We start from the raw sequence: 10379 nt of genomic DNA, 5'->3' as shown, positions 1-10379 counted from the left end.
AGTAAAATGCTGTGGATCCTGAGTGGTTGCAGTGGGCAGCAGGCCATGAGACCAAGCCACAGGTCCCTGAGCGGGGGCAGGCGGCAGACCCCAGAGCAGTCAGTTCCAGGCAGGGATGGCACACAAGACCATGCTGCAGGTCTCCATAGGTGGCTAGTCCCGGGCAGCAGGCAATAGACAGATGAATCACCATGCAGAGTCAGGTTGGATATTTATTTAGTGGGTTATGCAAGAGAAGGGAGAGAAGGAGAGCAGAGAGAGGGGAAGGGAAGAGAGAGAGAGAAGGGAGAGACAAAAGCTGCCTCTTTGAGAGGGAGAAATAAAAGGAAAAGACTCAGCCTGCAAGCGGGAAGGAAGATCTGCCTGCCTCAGCTGACAGGGGAAGGAGTGGGCATGCCTTGTCTCTTAAAGAGACAGGACAATCCATTACACACATGTTGAAGGCACTTTGCAGTGATAAAACCCTTACTACAATCAGTTCAATCTCAGAAGTTAAGTATCAATATAATTACTTCAAGTGTTTTTGTATGTTTTGTCATTCTGAATTGTATAATTGCTCCTTAACGAATGAAATTTTCGAGAATTAATAAGTGTGACTGTTAAAAGATAGCTATTGAAGCATCATTTATGATACCAAAAAAACTGAAAATTATACAAAAAAGTAGTATATTTAATGTTATATTGTAACTAAAATAAAATGTACAGAAATGCTCATGAGATCAGTAGGATACAGATTGCAAACATATTAAAGCAAACAATTGAAATGTTAGAAACCCTGTACAAATGTTAAACAGTGGTTATGGTTGAATGGTAAAATGTCTGTCTTTTTGATTTAGTTATATATTTTGTAAAATCTCTTATTTAATTATATAAAAAATCAATCATTGGGGGGCACTCCTTAAATCATGTCATTAAAAAAGAGTCAGGTAAGACTATGCTTCCTTTGAATCTACTATCTACCAAACTTTTTTGTTGTTAATTAGCCTTTCTAAGGATATCTTTTCTTTAGTTTAGTTGAAGGTTTCTTATTAGTTCTACTTCTGTGAGTGGTCAAGATCAAAGTAAAATTAGTTGGAGCAAGGAGGGACATTTCTACAGTATTACAGTTAAACAGAGAAATAAACAGACAATCTCGGAGTCCCTACTGTGGTTAGAGTTTGGCAGCATAGGATGAGAATTGAATGGAGTAGATGGATCATTAGAAACAACACAGGCTTCCCCAAACTGGATGCTTTGAAGAGAAACTTGGTCCCCTTCAACTGAAAAAATAAACTCAGAAGAACAAAAGTAAATTTCAAATGTCCAGAACTGGCAGGGAATGCAAGGAGGGTGATGTTCTGAGAGTTGGGGAGTCATTTTACAGCTAGGATGAATTGAAAGCTCTACCTCTACTGGGTTCTCCTCAGTCTCTCCATTCTAGCATGAAGTGGATAACCTGTGATACCCAAGAGCTGATCTGGCACTTGTAGAGGCTACAGACTGGAGGTGAATCACAATGGTTTGCCCTCCAAGGAGGTGACAGCACTGCCACTTAGTTTTTATATGCCAGTGTGTTGTGTTTCTTGACCTTCTCATAGAACTATGCTTATAATTCATAATTGAACATTGTCAGTTTCTTCTTGAGAGAGTCCTTAGAACTAGCAAAAATAATTTTGTTCTTAAAAGGTTCACTCTCAGGGTCCCAGAAAATGAACCCCATGTACTCCTTCTTGCTCTTCTTGGCCTCATAGGTTATATAGTGGAGAGCATAGTGGCAGTCCTTGTCTGTCTGTATCTTGACAAAGATCGTGTAGAGTTGTTCACAGTTTGCCCCATGACTTCTTTCATGGTCTCCTTGCCTTTCTCTGGGATGCTGTTCTTTTCTTCCTTCTGGCAGACAAGCACTACCTATTTGCTTTCTTTACTTTTTGTGTCATTAAGTTCTTGCACACCTTTATGACACTGAACACCTGGATGATAACATCAGATATAGCGATATGAGAGACCATGTTTCAATAAATGAAAGAGAGACAGATACAGCCAGGGAAGCACTGAGCCACATAGCTGTTGCCAAGAGCTGACTGCAAAACATTTTAAAATACTAGAAAAACTTATGTCAAAAATTAGTAGTGTTTCACTCTATATGTGGCAACTATTAGTAAATTTTTTGTATTTGTTTATAATTTTTAAATTAAAAATTTAAAACTACAGACTTTACAGCTACTCAAAATTAACCTCAAATCCTAGCTGTGACACACCAAGTATTAGGACTATGAGTTTGAATAAAAAAAAATCTCAGCATTCTTACTTTCCCCCAATATTAGAATATCTGTGATAAATACTCAGTATTTTATGACATTATATTAGATAATCTGTCACATTGTGATTACATTCAATAAATTTTGTTTAAAAGGTTTAGCACTCTGTACTCTATAAATTTTCCTCAATGAAAATGCATTTCTTGAGTAATGACAAAAAGTGTCTAAATCTTCAATACATTAAAATAGTCCATTATATGATGGCCCTGAGCACAGTGAACCCTAAATGATGCTGACAAATGGGACTAGGTATTTATTTGCATAGACATTAATTGCAGATGCCTTTCAAGTTGCCCTCATCCGTTCTATGCAGCAACTGGATGCAACCATAGACATATTGGCCTTTCACAAAAACAAAAACTTTAAGTGAGGTAATTTCTGGCTTCATCTGCAGAGATTTTAGGTTGCCATCTACCTGAAAAATTAATAACTCCATGCATTACATACTCCCAAGACCAGACCTTCCTACCACTGTGAGTTAAACCAATGTCATACTCTATAAATATAAAACAAAGACCTAAAAGTATATGTAATACATATAATGAGGCCAATCTAATCTGAAAAACAACCAGGAGCAATCAGAAGCATTTTATAGAGTTGACACAATTTAACAGTTGTTAGGAATCAATTTTATGCAGTTCTGATATTTTCCTAGGGTAAGACTTCATTATAGTTTGCATTGAATATTGCTCCAATATTCAAAAAAATCTCCAAAATATCTCTATACTCCATTTTCTCATGTCTCATATATTCTTTTCCCCCAGAATGTTCTCTGCAGAACATTCACTGAGCTTATGAAAGGATCCCTCTTTTAATTATTTTTAATTTTTATTTTAATTTTTCATTCATTTTACATATCAACTATCGTTCCCCCTTCCTCCCCTCTTCCTGCTTCCCCCACCTTTTCAACCCCCCCCATTGTACTTAGAGAAGGTAAGGTCTCCCGTGGGTGTCAAAAAAGCCTGACATATCAAGTTAAGGCAAGACCAAGCCCCTCTCCCCTGCATCAAGGCTGAGAAAGATGTCCCAACATGTTCTCATTCTCCATTCCCTCCTCTCTTTCCCACTCCCACTCCTAGTTTACCAAGGAGATATTATTTATTTTCTCTTCCTAAGGCAATCCATGTGTGTCCCTTTTAGGATCCTCCTTGTTACTTAACTTTTCTCGGGATGTGGATTTTAGCCTGGTTATCCTTTGTTTTATATTTAATATCTACTTATGAGATATCTATCATCAACTAGTTAAGCAGTTATTAGATATACTAGAATGAATACATAAGCAAATGTGCTAATGACCAAATCTGTTATTTCCCCATTTTCGTATATGATACCATTGAAGAACACAGAAAAGGAATACTTGGTCATGGACGATGAGCAATGCAGTGACAAATATAAAAGTAGAACCTAGGTTTCCTGATTCTCAGGCTGTTGTCTTAATTATGCACTATTTTACCTTCTGTTCCTAGAATGGCCATAGAAACATCAAGTAAAAGAAGACAACTGCCATGCCCATAGCACCTAGCAAAGCACCTAGGAAGAGAATTACAGGTCTTCCTTAGTTTCATGAGTTTTATCTGGAGAGTCTAACTTTTTCCACTCCTGTAATTTAAAAGTAGCACTTTCAGCAAAGTCATAATGAGTTCTCTTTTATTTAGCATATCATATCTGCAATGGCAAATTTCTATGCTAAACCTTTACATGTGATATTTAATTTAATTTTATCAACTTTAAAATGTAAATGTCACTGCATTTCTCATTTTTGAAAATGAGATAATAAACCCATAAGTGAAATGACATACTACAATTAATACATTAAAAAGTCACAAAGCTAGAATTTTATATTAGATCTCACTCCACAATGTGTGATAGAATCCTCAATAGAAAGCCTTTTATTTTTATCCTTTTCCCCATCTCTGAGTTATTTAAATATATTTATCATGTCCTTAGACAAACACACACACACACACACACACATCACACCATACACACACACACACCAAACTCTTAGAAGACAGGAACTAGGAAAATGAGAAATAATAGCACTATTTACATTTGCTCCTTACAACAAAAAATGATAGAGACAACTTTAGAGTTTAAAATTAAATTTTATTTTCCTATTAAACAAAACCAACTCAAAATACACGTTTACATAGGTTACCTGAAAAGCAAAAAAATTCTAAGTATCAAATTCTTTGATATTATTGAAATGTCATGGTATCACAGAAATCACATGAGTGATTTTTCTGCACCTTTCTTTAGTTCCTTTCCCTAATCGAATGCTGCATAGATAAATCAAGGTAAAGGGTAAATACTTTCACATAAGAATGTAAGACATTTGTGTTCAAAGAAGTGTAATGCAGGCAATGTTGTTCAGTGGTAAAGTGAGAAAACATGAAAACTGCAAAGAACACAATCATTGGCTTGTATCTGATACGGAATATGTTTGATTTTTCAACGTCATCATTCTCTTTTCTGTGGGTACTATCTTCTTCCAATAATGTAGCTACCGGAATAAGAAATTGTGTGTTGGGGGCATGTGGGAATCTTTGTAGTCCAAAGACAATAAAACTGGATCACAGTATAAAAGTTCCCAATAATTTGTTGTATGTCTTTATATATTCAACTTTCCTCAGTAAGCCTTTCACCCACTCAAGCTGAACTAGATGATCTGATTTTTCAATTATTTCTGATTGCTGATATAGCAAATTGTCACAGATAAAGTGACTTAAAACAAAATAAAGCAAAAAAAGTTGTTTTTCAGTTTATAAACTATATGTGTGGTGTAGGAGGTCCTTCTTTCTATGTGTTGCTTGTATTGGTTAATGAATAAAGAAACTGCCTTGGCCTGATAAGGACAGAACTTAGGTAGGCAGAGAAGACAGAATTGAATTCTGGGAGGAAGAAAGCAGAGTAAAAGTCAGATGCCATGGATCTGCCAGAGACAGACTTGGCAAATCTTTCCCAGTAAGCTATGGCCATGTGGCAATACACAGATTAAGAGAAATGGGTTAAACTGAGATGTAAAAGTTAGCCAATAAGAAGTTAGAGCTAATGGACCAAGTAGTGTTTAAATTAATACAGTTTCTATGTGGTTATTTCAGGTGCAAGATAGCTGGGTAGCTGGGATGAACAAACAGCTGGCTCCTGTGACAATATGTGTGACTTGAATCATATAGCAGCCAAATTAAAGGTTTACCTTCTAGAGATGCTAAGAGAAGATTCAGCTTCTTTGCTTGTTCTGACTTCAAGAAGTCATTTGTATTTCTTAACTCATATTATTCTCTTCCTTACATCTTCAAATACAAATAGAATAGTGGGGTTTTGTAATTTATACACTAAAATCTGGACACTTGTGTTTAAAGTAATACTGCCCAAGAAGTCATAAATAAACATCTCAATTAATTATTCACTTCCTCACCCAACTCCTCTTAGATTTATCTTCTTGGCTTTTCACACAACTTTGTATCCTTTTTTTATTTACATATCAAGTACAGTTTGGGCTAGCAATATATTCTTGGATATGTGATGTTCCAATGAAACATGGTCATCTTGCTAGGGGCTACATTCACTTTTTTTTTATTTTTAACTTTTGTTTACTTTCTCTTTGTGTCTTTTACACAAAGAGAAAAAAAGGGGGGAAAGGAAGAAGGTGAAAATCTCATCATAGGAACTTCAGTGCATCACAGTGAGTCACATAGGAAACCCCTTTGTCCATACATTTTTACATATAACAGTTGATCAAAATAATCATTCCTCTGGTTCGAGGCCCCTGGTCTCTATTATTCCATTGATGCTGGACTCCTTTTGGATCTCTTCCTGAGCATCCTGTTGCTGCCCTGTGTTGTGGAGATCCTACAACCCTCGGTCCACAGGACCAATCCACAGTAAAGGCAAGCAAATAGAAGTAAAAGAGTCCATGAAAAGGCAAAACAAAAAGATACAGATACAAAGACCCACTCATTCATACACTCAGGAATCTCATAAAACACAAAATGGCAAGTAGTAATATTTATATAAATGACTTATATGATAAAAGTATGATAGAGACATAGACATAAAAAAAGAGATTAAAATTAAAAATTAAAAAGATAAAAACCCTGATGTGACATTATGAGACAAGGAACCTCCAAATTTGGCATGAGTTCATTTTCTGTTGGCCTTCTAATGCTGGGCATATGCCTACCCTTAAAACTAGTTGGTTTCCCCAGTGAGACTACCTTGAAGAAAACTGATAATTAATTTGTAAGTGGTAATCAATTTGAGATACCGTCTGTATTAGGTATGCTGGTGTGTGTCCTCTTCTTTCAGCTCTAGAACATATGATACAGATCTGTGTAGGCCCTGGGCATGCTGTTTCAGTCTCTGCAAGTTCATATGTGTATTGGTCTTGTTGGTTTAAAGACTTCCTTGGAGTCTTCCATCCCCTCAGGCTTTATACTTTTTTCAGCATTTTCCTACTTAGTGTTCCATGAAGCTTGAGGGAAGGAATTTGATGGAAATATCAATTTGGCATTCTAGGTCTGAGGTCTGTCACTCCCTGTATATTGTCTGGCTGTAAGTCTCTATATTTGTTGCCATCTGATGCAGGAGGAAGCTTCTCTGATGATGGCTGATCAAGGCACTGATCTCTGATTATAGCAGAATATTATTTGTTATAATAATTATTATATCTATTAAATATATAATAATTATATTAAATAAGTATAATAATAAATATATTATATTCATTTTATTGCTACAATTTTTAGAAAAGTACTATTTGGTTTTATCCTAGGTTCTTGGGCTATCTAGTGTCAGGTTCTTGGTCACCTAAACAAATTTGGCTATGGGTTGCACCATTTGGATTGGGTCTTAAGTCAAATCAGGTATTGGTTGATTACTCCCACAAGATTTGAGCCACCAATGCATAAGCATATTTTGCAGAAAGGACACCACTATAGATCAAATGATCTGTATCTAGTCTAGTGTTTATGTTTCTCTTTTAGTAGCCTGCAAAGTGCCTTTTGATAACAAAAATGCTACTCCATAGATCTGACACCTCAAAGTGGGTACTTGTTTCATCTCTCCATGTACAACTAATTGTGTAGGTATTTTTTTGGCAATGGGGTCTTGCTTTCAGATTGTGGGGAGCAATCTATATAGTCTTGACAACAACCTGGGTTGTTTGGGGATTTCCATGGAATACCTTTGGCCAACAGCTCAATTAATTGCAAACCATTCCAGGCACTGTAAACTTAATTTGGTGACAAGAGATGTTTAGTTGGGGCTCTGTCTCCACTACGTTTTGGTGATTATATTTAGATTGCCAGAAGGTCCTGGACAGATGTTTTACAGACACAAAGGGACCATGGGTGCCCACCCAGACTATTATACCCAACAAAACTTTCAATCAACATAGATGGAGAAGACAGATATTTCATGGCAAAATCAGATTTAAACAATGCTTATCCACAAATCCATCCCGGAAGAAAGAACTAGAAGGAAAACTAGAACCCAAGGAACTCAGTTAAATCTATGAAAATGGACGCAAAAGTTAATCTCACAATACCAAACACAAAGAAGGGAAACAAACACACTATCATCACCACCACCAAAAACAAAACAAAACAAAATAACAGAAATTTAGCAATCACTGGTCAATAACATATCTTAATATCAATGGATTCAGCTTACCAATAAAGAGACACAGATTAACAAACTGTATACAAAAACAAGATCCATTCTTTTGATGCATACAAGAAACATACCTCAGTTTCAAAGACAGACATTACCTCAGAGTAAAGGGTTTGGAAAATATTTTCTAATCAAATGTTCCTAATAAGTAAACCAATGAAGTTATCTTTATATCTGACAAAATCGACTTCAAACTAAAATCAATCAAAAGAGATGAGGAAGGATATTTCATATTCATTAAAGGAAAAATCCGGGCTGGAGAGATGGCTCAGCGGTTAAGAGCATTGCCTGTTCTTCCAAAGGTCCTTAGTTCAAATCCCAGCAACCACATGGTGGCTCACAACCATCTATAATGAGGTCTGGTGCCCTCTTCTGGCCTGCAGACAGAATATTGTATACATAATAAATAAATATAAAAATTTTTTAAAAAAGAAGTTATTTCTTGTCTACGGCCATACCACCCTGAACGCGCCCGATCTCGTCTGATCTCGGAAGCTAAGTAGGGTCGGGCCTGGTTAGTACTTTGATGGGAGACCGCCTGGGAATACCGGGTGCTGTAGGCTTTAAAAAAAATGAAAAAAAAAAGGAAAAATCCAAGAAGATGGAGTCTCAGTCCTGAACATCTATGCCCCAAATACAAGATTGCCCACATTTGTTAAAAAAAAATATTACTAAAGGCTAAATCACACATCATCCTCACACACTAATAGTGGGAGACTTCAACACCCCACTCTTACCAAAGGACAGGTTTGCCAGATATAAACTTAACAGAGAAACAAGGGAACTAACAGATTTTATGACTCAAATGCAAGTAATAGACATCTGTAGAACATTCCACCCAAACACACACAGACACAAAATGCCGCCTTCTCAGGACCTCATGAAATCTCCTGTAAAACTGACCACATGCTCAGTCATAAGACAAATCTCAACAGATACAAAAAAAAAAGTTGGAAAACCTCTTGTATCTTATCACACCATCAGGGGTTAAAGTTAGAGTTCAACAATGACACAAACTCCAGAAATTCTACAAACTCTTGAAAACTGAACAATTCTCAACTGAAGAAATAAAGAAATCAAAGACAAACTAGAGTTAAATGAAAATGAATCCAAAGCATACCAAACTTTTTTTTTTTTTTTTTTTTTTTTACTTATTTATTTATTTTTATTCTTTTTTAATTAAAATTTCCACCTGCTCCCCATATCCCATTTCCCTCCCCTCCTCCCAAATATTGCCCTCCCCCCACTTCCCTCCCCCTATCCCCACTCCTCTTCTCCTCCCCCCACTCCATTCCCCCTCCCTCTCGATACTGAAGAGCAGTCCAAATTCCCTGCCCTGCGGGAAGACCAAGGTCCTTCTATCTACGTCCAGAAAGGTGAGCGTCCAAACAGGCTAAGCTCCCACAAAGCCAGTTCATGTATTAGGATCGAAACCTAGTGCCATTGTCCTTGGCTTCTCATCAGTCTTCATTGACCGCCATGCTCAGAGAGTCCGGAATCAACCCATGCTTATTCAGTCCCAGACCAGCTGGCCTTGGTGGGCTCCCAATAAATCAGTTCCACTGTCACAGTGGGTGGGTGCATCCCTCGTGGTCCTGATTTTTTGCTCATGTTCTCCCTCCTTCTGCTCCTCATTTGGACCTTAAGAGCTCAGACCGTTGCTCCAAATTGAGACTCTGTCTCTACCTCGATCCATCGCCAGATGAAGGTTCTAAGGTGATATGCAAGATATTCATCAGTATAGGATAGGGTCATTTCAGGTTCCCTCTCCTTAGTTGCCCAAGGTACCAGCTGGGGACATATTCCTGGACACCTGCGAACCCCTCAAGAGTCAAGTCTCTTGCCAACCCTAAGATGGCTCCCTTAGATAGGATATATACTTCGCTGCTCCCGTATCCATCCTTCCTATATCCCAACCATCCCAATCCTCCGAGCTCCTCCCATCCTCCCCTTCTCATATTTCTCATCCCATTTCCCCTTTGCCCCATGCCACCTCACCCGCAAGTTCCCAGTTTTTGCCCTGGAATCTTGTCTACTTCCCCCTCTCCATGCGGATGACTATATGATTTTCTTTGGGTTCACTTTCTTATTTAGCTTCTATAGGATCACACATTATATGCTTAATGTCTTTTATTTTATGGCTAGAAACCGATTATGAGTGAGTACATCCCATGTTCCTCTTTTTGAGTCTGGGATACCTCACTCAGGATAGTGTTTTCTATTTCCATCCATTTGCACGCAAAATTCGAGAAGTCATTGTTTTTTACTGCTGAGTAGTACTCTAATATGTATATATTCCACACTTTCTTCATCCATTCCTCTATTGAAGGGCATCTAGGTTGTTTCCAGGTTTTGGCTATTACAAACAATGCTGCTATGAACATAGTTGAACAGATACTTTTGTCATTT

General features: G+C 37.4%; 1 non-coding gene across 1 annotated transcript; it reads left to right on the top strand.

Annotated features, from left to right (window-relative positions):
* The first annotated feature begins 8414 nt into the window (after window positions 1–8414).
* LOC130868683 (5S ribosomal RNA) lies at window positions 8415–8533 on the top strand. The gene has a single exon (XR_009056519.1). It is a non-coding gene; the product is annotated as a 5S ribosomal RNA (ribosomal RNA).
* Window positions 8534–10379: the final 1846 nt, after the last annotated feature.

This window comes from Chionomys nivalis, chromosome X (genome assembly GCF_950005125.1).
Source record: "Chionomys nivalis chromosome X, mChiNiv1.1, whole genome shotgun sequence".
In the NCBI taxonomy this organism is placed as follows: Eukaryota; Metazoa; Chordata; class Mammalia; order Rodentia; family Cricetidae; genus Chionomys; species Chionomys nivalis.
Note: the sequence above shows the minus strand (reverse complement) of the source record. Positions and strands in the feature narration are given on the sequence as shown.